Source organism: Salminus brasiliensis, chromosome 3 (genome assembly GCF_030463535.1).
Source record: "Salminus brasiliensis chromosome 3, fSalBra1.hap2, whole genome shotgun sequence".
NCBI lineage: Eukaryota > Metazoa > Chordata > Actinopteri > Characiformes > Bryconidae > Salminus > Salminus brasiliensis.
Window position 1 is genome coordinate 51,347,746 of NC_132880.1, and position 18,372 is coordinate 51,366,117.

The 18,372-nt window shown below is 41.3% G+C and overlaps 24 non-coding genes across 24 annotated transcripts; all 24 read right to left on the reverse strand.

Annotated features, from left to right (window-relative positions):
* Positions 1-379: 379 nt before the first annotated feature.
* On the reverse strand, positions 380-451 carry trnap-agg (transfer RNA proline (anticodon AGG)). Its single transcript has one exon. It is a non-coding gene; the product is annotated as a tRNA-Pro (tRNA).
* An 824-nt stretch (positions 452-1,275) lies between these two features.
* Positions 1,276-1,347, reverse strand: trnap-agg (transfer RNA proline (anticodon AGG)). The gene has a single exon. It is a non-coding gene; the product is annotated as a tRNA-Pro (tRNA).
* Positions 1,348-1,923: 576 nt separating this feature from the next.
* Positions 1,924-1,995, reverse strand: trnap-ugg (transfer RNA proline (anticodon UGG)). The gene has a single exon. It is a non-coding gene; the product is annotated as a tRNA-Pro (tRNA).
* Positions 1,996-3,251: 1,256 nt separating this feature from the next.
* Positions 3,252-3,323, reverse strand: trnap-agg (transfer RNA proline (anticodon AGG)). The gene has a single exon. It is a non-coding gene; the product is annotated as a tRNA-Pro (tRNA).
* Positions 3,324-3,734: 411 nt separating this feature from the next.
* Positions 3,735-3,806, reverse strand: trnap-cgg (transfer RNA proline (anticodon CGG)). The gene has a single exon. It is a non-coding gene; the product is annotated as a tRNA-Pro (tRNA).
* A 335-nt stretch (positions 3,807-4,141) lies between these two features.
* Positions 4,142-4,213, reverse strand: trnap-agg (transfer RNA proline (anticodon AGG)). Its single transcript has one exon. It is a non-coding gene; the product is annotated as a tRNA-Pro (tRNA).
* Positions 4,214-4,789: 576 nt separating this feature from the next.
* trnap-ugg (transfer RNA proline (anticodon UGG)) lies at positions 4,790-4,861 on the reverse strand. The gene has a single exon. It is a non-coding gene; the product is annotated as a tRNA-Pro (tRNA).
* Positions 4,862-6,117: 1,256 nt separating this feature from the next.
* Positions 6,118-6,189, reverse strand: trnap-agg (transfer RNA proline (anticodon AGG)). Its single transcript has one exon. It is a non-coding gene; the product is annotated as a tRNA-Pro (tRNA).
* A 411-nt stretch (positions 6,190-6,600) lies between these two features.
* On the reverse strand, positions 6,601-6,672 carry trnap-cgg (transfer RNA proline (anticodon CGG)). The gene has a single exon. It is a non-coding gene; the product is annotated as a tRNA-Pro (tRNA).
* A 356-nt stretch (positions 6,673-7,028) lies between these two features.
* On the reverse strand, positions 7,029-7,100 carry trnap-agg (transfer RNA proline (anticodon AGG)). The gene has a single exon. It is a non-coding gene; the product is annotated as a tRNA-Pro (tRNA).
* Positions 7,101-7,676: 576 nt separating this feature from the next.
* Positions 7,677-7,748, reverse strand: trnap-ugg (transfer RNA proline (anticodon UGG)). Its single transcript has one exon. It is a non-coding gene; the product is annotated as a tRNA-Pro (tRNA).
* Positions 7,749-9,004: 1,256 nt separating this feature from the next.
* Positions 9,005-9,076, reverse strand: trnap-agg (transfer RNA proline (anticodon AGG)). Its single transcript has one exon. It is a non-coding gene; the product is annotated as a tRNA-Pro (tRNA).
* Positions 9,077-9,487: 411 nt separating this feature from the next.
* On the reverse strand, positions 9,488-9,559 carry trnap-cgg (transfer RNA proline (anticodon CGG)). The gene has a single exon. It is a non-coding gene; the product is annotated as a tRNA-Pro (tRNA).
* A 995-nt stretch (positions 9,560-10,554) lies between these two features.
* On the reverse strand, positions 10,555-10,626 carry trnap-ugg (transfer RNA proline (anticodon UGG)). Its single transcript has one exon. It is a non-coding gene; the product is annotated as a tRNA-Pro (tRNA).
* A 1,256-nt stretch (positions 10,627-11,882) lies between these two features.
* On the reverse strand, positions 11,883-11,954 carry trnap-agg (transfer RNA proline (anticodon AGG)). The gene has a single exon. It is a non-coding gene; the product is annotated as a tRNA-Pro (tRNA).
* A 411-nt stretch (positions 11,955-12,365) lies between these two features.
* Positions 12,366-12,437, reverse strand: trnap-cgg (transfer RNA proline (anticodon CGG)). Its single transcript has one exon. It is a non-coding gene; the product is annotated as a tRNA-Pro (tRNA).
* Positions 12,438-12,775: 338 nt separating this feature from the next.
* trnap-agg (transfer RNA proline (anticodon AGG)) lies at positions 12,776-12,847 on the reverse strand. Its single transcript has one exon. It is a non-coding gene; the product is annotated as a tRNA-Pro (tRNA).
* Positions 12,848-13,423: 576 nt separating this feature from the next.
* trnap-ugg (transfer RNA proline (anticodon UGG)) lies at positions 13,424-13,495 on the reverse strand. Its single transcript has one exon. It is a non-coding gene; the product is annotated as a tRNA-Pro (tRNA).
* A 1,256-nt stretch (positions 13,496-14,751) lies between these two features.
* trnap-agg (transfer RNA proline (anticodon AGG)) lies at positions 14,752-14,823 on the reverse strand. The gene has a single exon. It is a non-coding gene; the product is annotated as a tRNA-Pro (tRNA).
* A 411-nt stretch (positions 14,824-15,234) lies between these two features.
* trnap-cgg (transfer RNA proline (anticodon CGG)) lies at positions 15,235-15,306 on the reverse strand. The gene has a single exon. It is a non-coding gene; the product is annotated as a tRNA-Pro (tRNA).
* A 332-nt stretch (positions 15,307-15,638) lies between these two features.
* trnap-agg (transfer RNA proline (anticodon AGG)) lies at positions 15,639-15,710 on the reverse strand. The gene has a single exon. It is a non-coding gene; the product is annotated as a tRNA-Pro (tRNA).
* A 576-nt stretch (positions 15,711-16,286) lies between these two features.
* trnap-ugg (transfer RNA proline (anticodon UGG)) lies at positions 16,287-16,358 on the reverse strand. Its single transcript has one exon. It is a non-coding gene; the product is annotated as a tRNA-Pro (tRNA).
* A 1,256-nt stretch (positions 16,359-17,614) lies between these two features.
* trnap-agg (transfer RNA proline (anticodon AGG)) lies at positions 17,615-17,686 on the reverse strand. Its single transcript has one exon. It is a non-coding gene; the product is annotated as a tRNA-Pro (tRNA).
* Positions 17,687-18,097: 411 nt separating this feature from the next.
* Positions 18,098-18,169, reverse strand: trnap-cgg (transfer RNA proline (anticodon CGG)). Its single transcript has one exon. It is a non-coding gene; the product is annotated as a tRNA-Pro (tRNA).
* Positions 18,170-18,372: the final 203 nt, after the last annotated feature.

Genomic DNA, 18,372 nt, shown 5'->3' on the forward strand with positions numbered 1-18,372 from the left:
TCTCACTACTGACATATCGTTTCATTAAGCTGGTCATATTGGTGGGACGGAGCGGACATGCTGGTAATGCTGGCACATCGTTCAGGGTTCCATGAATAACTACATCTGTAGTCATTAGGAAACATTCACTGCTGTAGCTGAAACTTCTTCTGAGGCCTTTTTGTAGATTTGGTCATTTTCCTCCTCTAAGCTGATTCAGATCATGATTGGCGTTGATGGTTAATTCATCAGGTGAGTCGTACAGGGTTTGAAATTACCTACAGGAGAGGACATCGCGGAGCCTATCACTCAGGTAGTTCACCTGTAAGTCTCTCTCTGCTCCTGCATTGTTGGACGGGCCCTACATTCACTGATGGTCAGACCTTTCTCAGTAAAAGCAGGGCTCGTCCGGGATTTGAACCCGGGACCTCTCGCACCCTAAGCGAGAATCATACCCCTAGACCAACGAGCCAGAGGTTGGGGGAAAAGTGTTTTTGTAGCCTGAGCGCCATCTATCAGTGACTACTGGAAGTGCACAATCTCTAAAACACGGATTCAGGTGGAGTGGAAGCCACATTCCAGACCCTTTGTCATTACAATATTGATGTTTTTTACTGAACTTAAAATATTTGAAAAATTAAACAGACTTCATATTAAAGTTGTTTTCTTAATGTTCTCCTTAGATGCTAGCTATCTATGACTGAAGCCGGGTCAATACGGCATCCTCCACTAAAACTAAGTAAGGTGTTCACACGCAGCTTCCAGAGGGACACACTAAAGAGCAGTGGATATGCAGAAGAACCTCGAGAGCACAGTTTTATTGTATGGTTCCAGTCAGTGAACAGTGTTGATTGATAGTCCATCTATGATAACCTTAAAAGCCGGGCTCGTCCGGGATTTCAACCCGGGACCTCTCGCACCCGAAGCGAGAATCATAACCCTAGACCAACGAGCCAGACGGGCAAGCTCAAATCGTGTATTTTTCAGAACTTTTTCAAAAGCTTCAGCTATGGTCTATGTTAAAAATAAGAAGATATATAATGAGAATAATATTAATAATAATAATAATAATAATAATAATAATAATAATACGAAGAAGAAGAATGATTATTATCATTTATTCCTACTCAGTCCCTTTGGGTAGCATATTGCTAAGATGATAATAATAAGGATTTCGCTGAGTGGAAGTTCTGATGGGGTATAGCAGGTCATTAATAAACTTCTTTCAAGAGATAAACTGTTAGTTGATCTCAGTTTCTCACTGCTCTACGGTTTCAGTCTGCACACAAAAGAGCAGGGCTCGTCCGGGATTTGAACCCGGGACCTCTCGCACCCTAAGCGAGAATCATACCCCTAGACCAACGAGCCAGACACAGAGTAACCGTTCATAGTTTCTCAGGATTGCCACGTCTCAGCAGTTAGAGGCCTCCTCCACATGGAGTCTAGTTGTAGCACCATCTATCAGTGACTGTTAGACAGAGTCCGTTAGATCACAACATTTCTTAATGTACTAAAACAACAACCTAGCAGCTCTAAACTTCTTTCACTCTCTACTAATCATCAACTCTCACTACTGACATATCGTTTCATTAAGCTGGTCATACTGGTGGGACGGAGCGGACATGCTGGTAATGCTGGCACATCGTTCAGGGTTCCATGAATAACTACATCTGTAGTCATTAGGAAACATTCACTGCTGTAGCTGAAACTTCTTCTGAGGCCTTTTTGTAGGTTTGGTCATTTTCCTCCTCTAAGCTGATTCAGATCACGATTGGCGTTGATGGTTAATTCAGCAGGTGAGTCGTACAGGGTTTGAAATTACCTACAGGAGAGGACATCGCGGAGCCTATCACTCAGGTAGTTCACCTGTAAGTCTCTCTCTGCTCCTGCATTGTTGGACGGGCCCTACATTCACTGATGGTCAGACCTTTCTCAGTAAAAGCAGGGCTCGTCCGGGATTTGAACCCGGGACCTCTCGCACCCAAAGCGAGAATCATACCCCTAGACCAACGAGCCATGCTTAACGAACGTGTTTGCTAGCCTTTCCACAGCTGCCACGTCACATGTTGCAGCGTTGTTAGAAATATGGTTGTCATATGGGCGCATACGAATAGTGTTGTTCCACAAGCTTGTTGTTAGGGCTAGTAAACCTTGCTGGAGGAGGATGCGCACGTCGCACGCAGGTAACACAGAAATGATTATTAGGGCTAATATTATTCGACTGCGAAGTTATGGTGTTGTTGGCTTTGCTATTTTTTATTTAAGCAACACAACAACAATAAAACATTCCTGACCAGCCATAAGACTACCAACTAATATATGTTTGGAATAAACAAAAAACGAAATTAGCGATAAAATCATGAAGAATTTAAAGATGATTTATTTATTCAGTTAGTTGTTTGTTTGTTATTTTAAGTTGGTGTGAAAAAGCTGTGCTATTATCACAAATATCAGTACGGTAAGAGCGCTTCTCAACCAACCAGATTGTAAGGTCGGGACTACCGTTTGCATAATAACAAAAATAACATTTAGATAAACATTAAACATTAAATAAATGCATTTTGTATAAATAAATAAAGGTCCCTGACATTGACATCCAAAAAACTAAAGTGTCATATGCAAAACTTTACTTATAAAGTGTATGAATATATGACATGAACCAGCCCATCTGGAATCCTCCCGAATCTCCCGATGAACCACTCCGGGCTTGGTAATGCTCCAAATCTAGTAGAAAACCTTCTTTTCTGGACAGTAGAGACAGCTACTCCAACAAAATCAGAATCAACTCTTTTTAATACCCTTGATTTCAGAAGAAAACATTAAATGAGTTGTGTCCCATTATTTTAGTCAATATAGAGTGTACTTGACTGATGTTTAAATATATATTACATTTACTGAACTATTAATCTAATCTGATAAACATACCAAGCCGAGTCTTTTCTGATTTCTAACAAGTCGTTCTCGTCTAGGAGGCATTGCGTCCACCTGGCTGCTTCTCCGGTCGTCACCTCCCCCAGCGCCCTGGACACACAGGTCCCCACTGCAGCAGGAGTGCAGCCCTGATCGTGACCTGCTCGCTCGTCTGTTTCTTGGCCTCATTTTTACGTTGAGTGTATTGAAGTTGAGGAGAGACTAAATTAGGTTGCTATTTTTCTGTTGTTGTTTTTTTTTTATTTGTGTGTGTGTTTTCATGTAATAGTTATATATTGAGATTTTGGCACGTACCAGACGACCGTTAATGTCGCCATCGTGTCCGGCAAAAAAAACGAGCAGGGCTCGTCCGGGATTTGAACCCGGGACCTCTCGCACCCTAAGCGAGAATCATACCCCTAGACCAACGAGCCAGAGGTTGGGGGAAAAGTGTTTTTGTAGCCTGAGCGCCATCTATCAGTGACTACTGGAAGTGCACAATCTCTAAAACACGGATTCAGGTGGAGTGGAAGCCACATTCCAGACCCTTTGTCATTACAATATTGATGTTTTTTACTGAACTTAAAATATTTGAAAAATTAAACAGACTTCATATTAAAGTTGTTTTCTTAATGTTCTCCTTAGATGCTAGCTATCTATGACTGAAGCCGGGTCAATACGGCATCCTCCACTAAAACTAAGTAAGGTGTTCACACGCAGCTTCCAGAGGGACACACTAAAGAGCAGTGGATATGCAGAAGAACCTCGAGAGCACAGTTTTACTGTATGGTTCCAGTCAGTGAACAGTGTTGATTGATAGTCCATCTATGATAACCTTAAAAGCCGGGCTCGTCCGGGATTTGAACCCGGGACCTCTCGCACCCGAAGCGAGAATCATAACCCTAGACCAACGAGCCAGACGGGCAAGCTCAAATCGTGTTTTTTTCAGAACTTTTTCAAAAGCTTCAGCTATGGTCTATGTTAAAAATAAGAAGATATATAATGAGAATAATATTAATAATAATAATAATAATAATAATAATAATACGAAGAAGAAGAATGATTATTATCATTTATTCCTACTCAGTCCCTTTGGGTAGCATATTGCTAAGATGATAATAATAAGGATTTCGCTGAGTGGAAGTTCTGATGGGGTATAGCAGGTCATTAATAAACTTCTTTCAAGAGATAAACTGTTAGTTGATCTCAGTTTCTCACTGCTCTACGGTTTCAGTCTGCACACAAAAGAGCAGGGCTCGTCCGGGATTTGAACCCGGGACCTCTCGCACCCTAAGCGAGAATCATACCCCTAGACCAACGAGCCAGACACAGAGTAATCGTTCATAGTTTTTCAGGATTGCCACGTCTCAGCAGTTAGAGGCCTCCTCCACATGGAGTCTAGTTGTAGCACCATCTATCAGTGACTGTTAGACAGAGTCCGTTAGATCACAACATTTCTTAATGTACTAAAACAACAACCTAGCAGCTCTAAACTTCTTTCACTCTCTACTAATCATCAACTCTCACTACTGACATATCGTTTCATTAAGCTGGTCATACTGGTGGGACGGAGCGGACATGCTGGTAATGCTGGCACATCGTTCAGGGTTCCATGAATAACTACATCTGTAGTCATTAGGAAACATTCACTGCTGTAGCTGAAACTTCTTCTGAGGCCTTTTTGTAGGTTTGGTCATTTTCCTCCTCTAAGCTGATTCAGATCATGATTGGCGTTGATGGTTAATTCAGCAGGTGAGTCGTACAGGGTTTGAAATTACCTACAGGAGAGGACAGCGCGGTGCCTATCACTCAGGTAGTTCACCTGTAAGTCTCTCTCTGCTCCTGCATTGCTGGACGGGCCCTACATTCACTGATGGTCAGACCTTTCTCAGTAAAAGCAGGGCTCGTCCGGGATTTGAACCCGGGACCTCTCGCACCCAAAGCGAGAATCATACCCCTAGACCAACGAGCCATGCTTAACGAACGTGTTTGCTAGCCTTTCCACAGCTGCCACGTCACATGTTGCAGCGTTGTTAGAAATATGGTTGTCATATGGGCGCATACGAATAGTGTTGTTCCACAAGCTTGTTGTTAGGGCTAGTAAACCTTGCTGGAGGAGGATGCGCACGTCGCACGCAGGTAACACAGAAATGATTATTAGGGCTAATATTATTCGACTGCGAAGTTATGGTGTTGTTGGCTTTGCTATTTTTTATTTAAGCAACACAACAACAATAAAACATTCCTGACCAGCCATAAGACTACCAACTAATATATGTTTGGAATAAACAAAAAACGAAATTAGCGATAAAATCATGAAGAATTTAAAGATGATTTATTTATTCAGTTAGTTGTTTGTTTGTTATTTTAAGTTGGTGTGAAAAAGCTGTGCTATTATCACAAATATCAGTACGGTAAGAGCGCTTCTCAACCAACCAGATTGTAAGGTCGGGACTACCGTTTGCATAATAACAAAAATAACATTTAGATAAACATTAAACATTAAATAAATGCATTTTGTATAAATAAATAAAGGTCCCTGACATTGACATCCAAAAAACTAAAGTGTCATATGCAAAACTTTACTTATAAAGTGTATGAATATATGACATGAACCAGCCCATCTGGAATCCTCCCGAATCTCCCGATGAACCACTCCGGGCTTGGTAATGCTCCAAATCTAGTAGAAAACCTTCTTTTCTGGACAGTAGAGACAGCTACTCCAACAAAATCAGAATCAACTCTTTTTAATACCCTTGATTTCAGAAGAAAACATTAAATGAGTTGTGTCCCATTATTTTAGTCAATATAGAGTGTACTTGACTGATGTTTAAATATATATTACATTTACTGAACTATTAATCTAATCTGATAAACATACCAAGCCGAGTCTTTTCTGATTTCTAACAAGTCGTTCTCGTCTAGGAGGCATTGCGTCCACCTGGCTGCTTCTCCGGTCGTCACCTCCCCCAGCGCCCTGGACACACAGGTCCGCACTGCAGCAGGAGTGCAGCCCTGATCGTGACCTGCTCGCTCGTCTGTTTCTTGGCCTCATTTTTACGTTGAGTGTATTGAAGTTGAGGAGAGACTAAATTAGGTTGCTATTTTTCTGTTGTTGTTTTTTTTTTATTTGTGTGTGTGTTTTCATGTAATAGTTATATATTGAGATTTTGGCACGTACCAGACGACCGTTAATGTCGCCATCGTGTCCGGCAAAAAAAACGAGCAGGGCTCGTCCGGGATTTGAACCCGGGACCTCTCGCACCCTAAGCGAGAATCATACCCCTAGACCAACGAGCCAGAGGTTGGGGGAAAAGTGTTTTTGTAGCCTGAGCGCCATCTATCAGTGACTACTGGAAGTGCACAATCTCTAAAACACGGATTCAGGTGGAGTGGAAGCCACATTCCAGACCCTTTGTCATTACAATATTGATGTTTTTTACTGAACTTAAAATATTTGAAAAATTAAACAGACTTCATATTAAAGTTGTTTTCTTAATGTTCTCCTTAGATGCTAGCTATCTATGACTGAAGCCGGGTCAATACGGCATCCTCCACTAAAACTAAGTAAGGTGTTCACACGCAGCTTCCAGAGGGACACACTAAAGAGCAGTGGATATGCAGAAGAACCTCGAGAGCACAGTTTTACTGTATGGTTCCAGTCAGTGAACAGTGTTGATTGATAGTCCATCTATGATAACCTTAAAAGCCGGGCTCGTCCGGGATTTGAACCCGGGACCTCTCGCACCCGAAGCGAGAATCATACCCCTAGACCAACGAGCCAGACGGGCAAGCTCAAATCGTGTATTTTCCAGAACTTTTTCAAAAGCTTCAGCTATGGTCTATGTTAAAAATAAGAAGATATATAATGAGAATAATATTAATAATAATATTAATAATAATATTATTAATAATAATAATAATAATAATAATACGAAGAAGAAGAATGATTATTATCATTTATTCCTACTCAGTCCCTTTGGGTAGCATATTGCTAAGATGATAATAATAAGGATTTAGCTGAGTGGAAGTTCTGATGGGGTATAGCAGGTCATTAATAAACTTCCTTTAAGAGATGAACTGTTAGTTGATCCCAGTTTCTCACTGCTCTACGGTTTCAGTCTGCACACAAAAGAGCAGGGCTCGTCCGGGATTTGAACCCGGGACCTCTCGCACCCTAAGCGAGAATCATACCCCTAGACCAACGAGCCAGACACAGAGTAACCGTTCATAGTTTCTCAGGATTGCCACGTCTCAGCAGTTAGAGGCCTCATCCACATGGAGTCTAGTTGTAGCACCATCTATCAGTGACTGTTAGACAGAGTCCGTTAGATCACAACATTTCTTAATGTTCTAAAACAACAACCTAGCAGCTCTAAACTTCTTTCACTCTCTACTAATCATCAACTCTCACTACTGACATATCGTTTCATTAAGCTGGTCATACTGGTGGGACGGAGCGCTCATGCTGGTAATGCTGGCACATCGTTCAGGGTTCCATGAATAACTACATCTGTAGTCATTAGGAAACATTCACTGCTGTAGCTGAAACTTCTTCTGAGGCCTTTTTGTAGGTTTGGTCATTTTCCTCCTCTAAGCTGATTCAGATCATGATTGGCGTTGATGGTTAATTCAGCAGGTGAGTCGTACAGGGTTTGAAATTACCTACAGGAGAGGACAGCGCGGTGCCTATCACTCAGGTAGTTCACCTGTAAGTCTCTCTCTGCTCCTGCATTGTTGGACGGGCCCTACATTCACTGATGGTCAGACCTTTCTCAGTAAAAGCAGGGCTCGTCCGGGATTTGAACCCGGGACCTCTCGCACCCAAAGCGAGAATCATACCCCTAGACCAACGAGCCATGCCTAACGAACGTGTTTGCTAGCCTTTCCACAGCTGCCACGTCACATGTTGCAGCGTTGTTAGAAATATGGTTGTCATATGGGCGCATACGAATAGTGTTGTTCCACAAGCTTGTTGTTAGGGCTAGTAAACCTTGCTGGAGGAGGATGCGCACGTCGCACGCAGGTAACACAGAAATGATTATTAGGGCTAATATTATTCGACTGCGAAGTTATGGTGTTGTTGGCTTTGCTATTTTTTATTTAAGCAACACAACAACAATAAAACATTCCTGACCAGCCATAAGACTACCAACTAATATATGTTTGGAATAAACAAAAAACGAAATTAGCGATAAAATCATGAAGAATTTAAAGATGATTTATTTATTCAGTTAGTTGTTTGTTTGTTATTTTAAGTTGGTGTGAAAAAGCTGTGCTATTATCACAAATATCAGCACGGTAAGAGCGCTTCTCAACCAACCAGATTGTAAGGTCGGGACTACCGTTTGTATAATAACAAAAATAACATTTAGATAAACATTAAACATTAAATAAATGCATTTTGTATAAATAAATAAAGGTCCCCGACATTGACATCCAAAAAACTAAAGTGTCATATGCAAAACTTTACTTATAAAGTGTATGAATATATGACATGAACCAGCCCATCTGGAATCCTCCCGAATCTCCCGATGAACCACTCCGGGCTTGGTAATGCTCCAAATCTAGTAGAAAACCTTCTTCTCTGGACAGTAGAGACAGCTACTCCAACAAAATCAGAATCAACTCTTTTTAATACCCTTGATTTCAGAAGAAAACATTAAATGAGTAGTGTCCCATTATTTTAGTCAATATAGAGTGTACTTGACTGATGTTTAAATATATATTACATTTACTGAACTATTAATCTAATCTGATAAACATACCAAGCCGAGTCTTTTCTGATTTCTAACAAGTCGTTCTCGTCTAGGAGGCATTGCGTCCACCTGGCTGCTTCTCCGGTCGTCACCTCCCCCAGCGCCCTGGACACACAGGTCCCCACTGCAGCAGGAGTGCAGCCCTGATCGTGACCTGCTCGCTCGTCTGTTTCTTGGCCTCATCTTTACGTTGAGTGTATTGAAGTTGAGGAGAGACTAAATTAGGTTGCTATTTTTCTGTTGTTGTTTTTTTTTTATTTGTGTGTGTGTTTTCATGTAATAGTTATATATTGAGATTTTGGCACGTACCAGACGACCGTTAATGTCGCCATCGTGTCCGGCAAAAAAAACGAGCAGGGCTCGTCCGGGATTTGAACCCGGGACCTCTCGCACCCTAAGCGAGAATCATACCCCTAGACCAACGAGCCAGAGGTTGGGGGAAAAGTGTTTTTGTAGCCTGAGCGCCATCTATCAGTGACTACTGGAAGTGCACAATCTCTAAAACACGGATTCAGGTGGAGTGGAAGCCACATTCCAGACCCTTTGTCATTACAATATTGATGTTTTTTACTGAACTTAAAATATTTGAAAAATTAAACAGACTTCATATTAAAGTTGTTTTCTTAATGTTCTCCTTAGATGCTAGCTATCTATGACTGAAGCCGGGTCATTACGGCATCCTCCACTAAAACTAAGTAAGGTGTTCACACGCAGCTTCCAGAGGGACACACTAAAGAGCAGTGGATATGCAGAAGAACCTCGAGAGCACAGTTTTACTGTATGGTTCCAGTCAGTGAACAGTGTTGATTGATAGTCCATCTATGATAACCTTAAAAGCCGGGCTCGTCCGGGATTTGAACCCGGGACCTCTCGCACCCGAAGCGAGAATCATACCCCTAGACCAACGAGCCAGACGGGCAAGCTCAAATCGTGTATTTTCCAGAACTTTTTCAAAAGCTTTAGCTATGGCCTATGCTAAAAATAAGAAGATATATAATGAGAATAATAATAATAATAATAATAATAATAATAATAATAATAATAATAATAATACGAAGAAGAAGAATGATTATTATAATTTATTCCTACTCAGTCCCTTTGGGTAGCATATTGCTAAGATGATAATAATAAGGATTTAGCTGAGTGGAAGTTCTGATGGGGTATAGCAGGTCATTAATAAACTTCCTTCAAGAGATGAACTGTTAGTTGATCCCAGTTTCTCACTGCTCTACGGTTTCAGTCTGCACACAAAAGGGCAGGGCTCGTCCGGGATTTGAACCAGGGACCTCTCGAACCCTAAGCGGGAATCATACCCCTAGACCAACGAGCCAGACACAGAGTAACCGTTCATAGTTTTTCAGGATTGCCACGTCTCAGCAGTTAGAGGCCTCCTCCACATGGAGTCTAGTTGTAGCACCATCTATCAGTGACTGTTAGACAGAGTCCGTTAGATCACAACATTTCTTAATGTACTAAAACAACAACCTAGCAGCTCTAAACTTCTTTCACTCTCTACTAATCATCAACTCTCACTACTGACATATCGTTTCATTAAGCTGGTCATACTGGTGGGACGGAGCGGACATGCTGGTAATGCTGGCACATCGTTCAGGGTTCCATGAATAACTACATCTGTAGTCATTAGGAAACATTCACTGCTGTAGCTGAAACTTCTTCTGAGGCCTTTTTGTAGGTTTGGTCATTTTCCTCCTCTAAGCTGATTCAGATCATGATTGGCGTTGATGGTTAATTCAGCAGGTGAGTCGTACAGGGTTTGAAATTACCTACAGGAGAGGACAGCGCGGTGCCTATCACTCAGGTAGTTCACCTGTAAGTCTCTCTCTGCTCCTGCATTGCTGGACGGGCCCTACATTCACTGATGGTCAGACCTTTCTCAGTAAAAGCAGGGCTCGTCCGGGATTTGAACCCGGGACCTCTCGCACCCAAAGCGAGAATCATACCCCTAGACCAACGAGCCATGCTTAACGAACGTGTTTGCTAGCCTTTCCACAGCTGCCACGTCACATGTTGCAGCGTTGTTAGAAATATGGTTGTCATATGGGCGCATACGAATAGTGTTGTTCCACAAGCTTGTTGTTAGGGCTAGTAAACCTTGCTGGAGGAGGATGCGCACGTCGCACGCAGGTAACACAGAAATGATTATTAGGGCTAATATTATTCGACTGCGAAGTTATGGTGTTGTTGGCTTTGCTATTTTTTATTTAAGCAACACAACAACAATAAAACATTCCTGACCAGCCATAAGACTACCAACTAATATATGTTTGGAATAAACAAAAAACGAAATTAGCGATAAAATCATGAAGAATTTAAAGATGATTTATTTATTCAGTTAGTTGTTTGTTTGTTATTTTAAGTTGATGTGAAAAAACTGTGCTATTATCACAAATATCAGCACGGTAAGAGCGCTTCTCAACCAACCAGATTGTAAGGTCGGGACTACCGTTTGTATAATAACAAAAATAACATTTAGATAAACATTAAACATTAAATAAATGCATTTTGTATAAATAAATAAAGGTCCCTGACATTGACATCCAAAAAACTAAAGTGTCATATGCAAAACTTTACTTATAAAGTGTATGAATATATGACATGAACCAGCCCATCTGGAATCCTCCCGAATCTCCCGATGAACCACTCCGGGCTTGGTAATGCTCCAAATCTAGTAGAAAACCTTCTTCTCTGGACAGTAGAGACAGCTACTCCAACAAAATCAGAATCAACTCTTTTTAATACCCTTGATTTCAGAAGAAAACATTAAATGAGTTGTGTCCCATTATTTTAGTCAATATAGAGTGTACTTGACTGATGTTTAAATATATATTACATTTACTGAACTATTAATCTAATCTGATAAACATACCAAGCCGAGTCTTTTCTGATTTCTAACAAGTCGTTCTCGTCTAGGAGGCATTGCGTCCACCTGGCTGCTTCTCCGGTCGTCACCTCCCCCAGCGCCCTGGACACACAGGTCCCCACTGCAGCAGGAGTGCAGCCCTGATCGTGACCTGCTCGCTCGTCTGTTTCTTGGCCTCATTTTTACGTTGAGTGTATTGAAGTTGAGGAGAGACTAAATTAGGTTGCTATTTTTCTGTTGTTGTTTTTTTTTTATTTGTGTGTGTGTTTTCATGTAATAGTTATATATTGAGATTTTGGCACGTACCAGACGACCGTTAATGTCGCCATCGTGTCCGGCAAAAAAAACGAGCAGGGCTCGTCCGGGATTTGAACCCGGGACCTCTCGCACCCTAAGCGAGAATCATACCCCTAGACCAACGAGCCAGAGGTTGGGGGAAAAGTGTTTTTGTAGCCTGAGCGCCATCTATCAGTGACTACTGGAAGTGCACAATCTCTAAAACACGGATTCAGGTGGAGTGGAAGCCACATTCCAGACCCTTTGTCATTACAATATTGATGTTTTTTACTGAACTTAAAATATTTGAAAAATTAAACAGACTTCATATTAAAGTTGTTTTCTTAATGTTCTCCTTAGATGCTAGCTATCTATGACTGAAGCCGGGTCAATACGGCATCCTCCACTAAAACTAAGTAAGGTGTTCACACGCAGCTTCCAGAGGGACACACTAAAGAGCAGTGGATATGCAGAAGAACCTCGAGAGCACAGTTTTACTGTATGGTTCCAGTCAGTGAACAGTGTTGATTGATAGTCCATCTATGATAACCTTAAAAGCCGGGCTCGTCCGGGATTTGAACCCGGGACCTCTCGCACCCGAAGCGAGAATCATACCCCTAGACCAACGAGCCAGACGGGCAAGCTCAAATCGTGTATTTTCCAGAACTTTTTCAAAAGCTTCAGCTACGGTCTATGTTAAAAATAAGAAGATATATAATGAGAATAATATTAATAATAATAATAATAATAATAATAATAATAATACGAAGAAGAAGAATGATTATTATCATTTATTCCTACTCAGTCCCTTTGGGTAGCATATTGCTAAGATGATAATAATAAGGATTTCGCTGAGTGGAAGTTCTGATGGGGTATAGCAGGTCATTAATAAACTTCTTTCAAGAGATAAACTGTTAGTTGATCCCAGTTTCTCACTGCTCTACGGTTTCAGTCTGCACACAAAAGAGCAGGGCTCGTCCGGGATTTGAACCCGGGACCTCTCGCACCCTAAGCGAGAATCATACCCCTAGACCAACAAGCCAGACAAAGAGTAACCGTTCATAGTTTTTCAGGATTGCCACGTCTCAGCAGTTAGAGGCCTCCTCCACATGGAGTCTAGTTGTAGCACCATCTATCAGTGACTGTTAGACAGAGTCCGTTAGATCACAACATTTCTTAATGTACTAAAACAACAACCTAGCAGCTCTAAACTTCTTTCACTCTCTACTAATCATCAACTCTCACTACTGACATATCGTTTCATTAAGCTGGTCATACTGGTGGGACGGAGCGGACATGCTGGTAATGCTGGCACATCGTTCAGGGTTCCATGAATAACTACATCTGTAGTCATTAGGAAACATTCACTGCTGTAGCTGAAACTTCTTCTGAGGCCTTTTTGTAGGTTTGGTCATTTTCCTCCTCTAAGCTGATTCAGATCATGATTGGCGTTGATGGTTAATTCAGCAGGTGAGTCGTACAGGGTTTGAAATTACCTACAGGAGAGGACAGCGCGGTGCCTATCACTCAGGTAGTTCACCTGTAAGTCTCTCTCTGCTCCTGCATTGCTGGACGGGCCCTACATTCACTGATGGTCAGACCTTTCTCAGTAAAAGCAGGGCTCGTCCGGGATTTGAACCCGGGACCTCTCGCACCCAAAGCGAGAATCATACCCCTAGACCAACGAGCCATGCTTAACGAACGTGTTTGCTAGCCTTTCCACAGCTGCCACGTCACATGTTGCAGCGTTGTTAGAAATATGGTTGTCATATGGGCGCATACGAATAGTGTTGTTCCACAAGCTTGTTGTTAGGGCTAGTAAACCTTGCTGGAGGAGGATGCGCACGTCGCACGCAGGTAACACAGAAATGATTATTAGGGCTAATATTATTCGACTGCGAAGTTATGGTGTTGTTGGCTTTGCTATTTTTTATTTAAGCAACACAACAACAATAAAACATTCCTGACCAGCCATAAGACTACCAACTAATATATGTTTGGAATAAACAAAAAACGAAATTAGCGATAAAATCATGAAGAATTTAAAGATGATTTATTTATTCAGTTAGTTGTTTGTTTGTTATTTTAAGTTGATGTGAAAAAACTGTGCTATTATCACAAATATCAGCACGGTAAGAGCGCTTCTCAACCAACCAGATTGTAAGGTCGGGACTACCGTTTGTATAATAACAAAAATAACATTTAGATAAACATTAAACATTAAATAAATGACTTTTGTATAAATAAATAAAGGTCCCTGACATTGACATCCAAAAAACTAAAGTGTCATATGCAAAACTTTACTTATAAAGTGTATGAATATATGACATGAACCAGCCCATCTGGAATCCTCCCGAATCTCCCGATGAACCACTCCGGGCTTGGTAATGCTCCAAATCTAGTAGAAAACCTTCTTCTCTGGACAGTAGAGACAGCTACTCCAACAAAATCAGAATCAACTCTTTTTAATACCCTTGATTTCAGAAGAAAACATTAAATGAGTTGTGTCCCATTATTTTAGTCAATATAGAGTGTACTTGACTGATGTTTAAATATATATTACATTTACTGAACTATTAATCTAATCTGATAAACATACCAAGCCGAGTCTTTTCTGATTTCTAACAAGTCGTTCTCGTCTAGGAGGCATTGCGTCCACCTGGCTGCTTCTCCGGTCGTCACCTCCCCCAGCGCCCTGGACACACAGGTCCCCACTGCAGCAGGAGTGCAGCCCTGATCGTGACCTGCTCGCTCGTCTGTTTCTTGGCCTCATTTTTACGTTGAGTGTATTGAAGTTGAGGAGAGACTAAATTAGGTTGCTATTTTTCTGTTGTTGTTTTTTTTTTATTTGTGTGTGTGTTTTCATGTAATAGTTATATATTGAGATTTTGGCACGTACCAGACGACCGTTAATGTCGCCATCGTGTCCGGCAAAAAAAACGAGCAGGGCTCGTCCGGGATTTGAACCCGGGACCTCTCGCACCCTACGCGAGAATCATACCCCTAGACCAACGAGCCAGAGGTTGGGGGAAAAGTGTTTTTGTAGCCTGAGCGCCATCTATCAGTGACTACTGGAAGTGCACAATCTCTAAAACACGGATTCAGGTGGAGTGGAAGCCACATTCCAGACCCTTTGTCATTACAATATTGATGTTTTTTACTGAACTTAAAATATTTGAAAAATTAAACAGACTTCATATTAAAGTTGTTTTCTTAATGTTCTCCTTAGATGCTAGCTATCTATGACTGAAGCCGGGTCAATACGGCATCCTCCACTAAAACTAAGTAAGGTGTTCACACGCAGCTTCCAGAGGGACACACTAAAGAGCAGTGGATATGCAGAAGAACCTCGAGAGCACAGTTTTACTGTATGGTTCCAGTCAGTGAACAGTGTTGATTGATAGTCCATCTATGATAACCTTAAAAGCCGGGCTCGTCCGGGATTTGAACCCGGGACCTCTCGCACCCGAAGCGAGAATCATACCCCTAGACCAACGAGCCAGACGGGCAAGCTCAAATCGTGTATTTTCCAGAACTTTTTCAAAAGCTTCAGCTACGGTCTATGTTAAAAATAAGAAGATATATAATGAGAATAATATTAATAATAATAATAATAATAATAATAATACGAAGAAGAAGAATGATTATTATCATTTATTCCTACTCAGTCCCTTTGGGTAGCATATTGCTAAGATGATAATAATAAGGATTTCGCTGAGTGGAAGTTCTGATGGGGTATAGCAGGTCATTAATAAACTTCTTTCAAGAGATAAACTGTTAGTTGATCCCAGTTTCTCACTGCTCTACGGTTTCAGTCTGCACACAAAAGAGCAGGGCTCGTCCGGGATTTGAACCCGGGACCTCTCGCACCCTAAGCGAGAATCATACCCCTAGACCAACAAGCCAGACAAAGAGTAACCGTTCATAGTTTTTCAGGATTGCCACGTCTCAGCAGTTAGAGGCCTCCTCCACATGAAGTCTAGTTGTAGCACCATCTATCAGTGACTGTTAGACAGAGTCCGTTAGATCACAACATTTCTTAATGTACTAAAACAACAACCTAGCAGCTCTAAACTTCTTTCACTCTCTACTAATCATCAACTCTCACTACTGACATATCGTTTCATTAAGCTGGTCATACTGGTGGGACGGAGCGGACATGCTGGTAATGCTGGCACATCGTTCAGGGTTCCATGAATAACTACATCTGTAGTCATTAGGAAACATTCACTGCTGTAGCTGAAACTTCTTCTGAGGCCTTTTTGTAGGTTTGGTCATTTTCCTCCTCTAAGCTGATTCAGATCATGATTGGCGTTGATGGTTAATTCAGCAGGTGAGTCGTACAGGGTTTGAAATTACCTACAGGAGAGGACAGCGCGGTGCCTATCACTCAGGTAGTTCACCTGTAAGTCTCTCTCTGCTCCTGCATTGCTGGACGGGCCCTACATTCACTGATGGTCAGACCTTTCTCAGTAAAAGCAGGGCTCGTCCGGGATTTGAACCCGGGACCTCTCGCACCCAAAGCGAGAATCATACCCCTAGACCAACGAGCCATGCTTAACGAACGTGTTTGCTAGCCTTTCCACAGCTGCCACGTCACATGTTGCAGCGTTGTTAGAAATATGGTTGTCATATGGGCGCATACGAATAGTGTTGTTCCACAAGCTTGTTGTTAGGGCTAGTAAACCTTGCTGGAGGAGGATGCGCACGTCGCACGCAGGTAACACAGAAATGATTATTAGGGCTAATATTATTCGACTGCGAAGTTATGGTGTTGTTGGCTTTGCTATTTTTTATTTAAGCAACACAACAACAATAAAACATTCCTGACCAGCCATAAGACTACCAACTAATATATGTTTGGAATAAACAAAAAACGAAATTAGCGATAAAATCATGAAGAATTTAAAGATGATTTATTTATTCAGTTAGTTGTTTGTTTGTTATTTTAAGTTGGTGTGAAAAAGCTGTGCTATTATCACAAATATCAGTACGGTAAGAGCGCTTCTCAACCAACCAGATTGTAAGGTCGGGACTACCGTTTGCATAATAACAAAAATAACATTTAGATAAACATTAAACATTAAATAAATGCATTTTGTATAAATAAATAAAGGTCCCTGACATTGACATCCAAAAAACTAAAGTGTCATATGCAAAACTTTACTTATAAAGTGTATGAATATATGACATGAACCAGCCCATCTGGAATCCTCCCGAATCTCCCGATGAACCACTCCGGGCTTGGTAATGCTCCAAATCTAGTAGAAAACCTTCTTTTCTGGACAGTAGAGACAGCTACTCCAACAAAATCAGAATCAACTCTTTTTAATACCCTTGATTTCAGAAGAAAACATTAAATGAGTTGTGTCCCATTATTTTAGTCAATATAGAGTGTACTTGACTGATGTTTAAATATATATTACATTTACTGAACTATTAATCTAATCTGATAAACATACCAAGCCGAGTCTTTTCTGATTTCTAACAAGTCGTTCTCGTCTAGGAGGCATTGCGTCCACCTGGCTGCTTCTCCGGTCGTCACCTCCCCCAGCGCCCTGGACACACAGGTCCCCACTGCAGCAGGAGTGCAGCCCTGATCGTGACCTGCTCGCTCGTCTGTTTCTTGGCCTCATTTTTACGTTGAGTGTATTGAAGTTGAGGAGAGACTAAATTAGGTTGCTATTTTTCTGTTGTTGTTTTTTTTTTATTTGTGTGTGTGTTTTCATGTAATAGTTATATATTGAGATTTTGGCACGTACCAGACGACCGTTAATGTCGCCATCGTGTCCGGCAAAAAAAACGAGCAGGGCTCGTCCGGGATTTGAACCCGGGACCTCTCGCACCCTAAGCGAGAATCATACCCCTAGACCAACGAGCCAGAGGTTGGGGGAAAAGTGTTTTTGTAGCCTGAGCGCCATCTATCAGTGACTACTGGAAGTGCACAATCTCTAAAACACGGATTCAGGTGGAGTGGAAGCCACATTCCAGACCCTTTGTCATTACAATATTGATGTTTTTTACTGAACTTAAAATATTTGAAAAATTAAACAGACTTCATATTAAAGTTGTTTTCTTAATGTTCTCCTTAGATGCTAGCTATCTATGACTGAAGCCGGGTCAATACGGCATCCTCCACTAAAACTAAGTAAGGTGTTCACACGCAGCTTCCAGAGGGACACACTAAAGAGCAGTGGATATGCAGAAGAACCTCGAGAGCACAGTTTTACTGTATGGTTCCAGTCAGTGAACAGTGTTGATTGATAGTCCATCTATGATAACCTTAAAAGCCGGGCTCGTCCGGGATTTGAACCCGGGACCTCTCGCACCCGAAGCGAGAATCATACCCCTAGACCAACGAGCCAGACGGGCAAGCTCAAATCGTGTATTTTCCAGAACTTTTTCAAAAGCTTCAGCTATGGTCTATGTTAAAAATAAGAAGATATATAATGAGAATAATATTAATAATAATATTAATAATAATATTATTAATAATAATAATAATAATAATAATACGAAGAAGAAGAATGATTATTATCATTTATTCCTACTCAGTCCCTTTGGGTA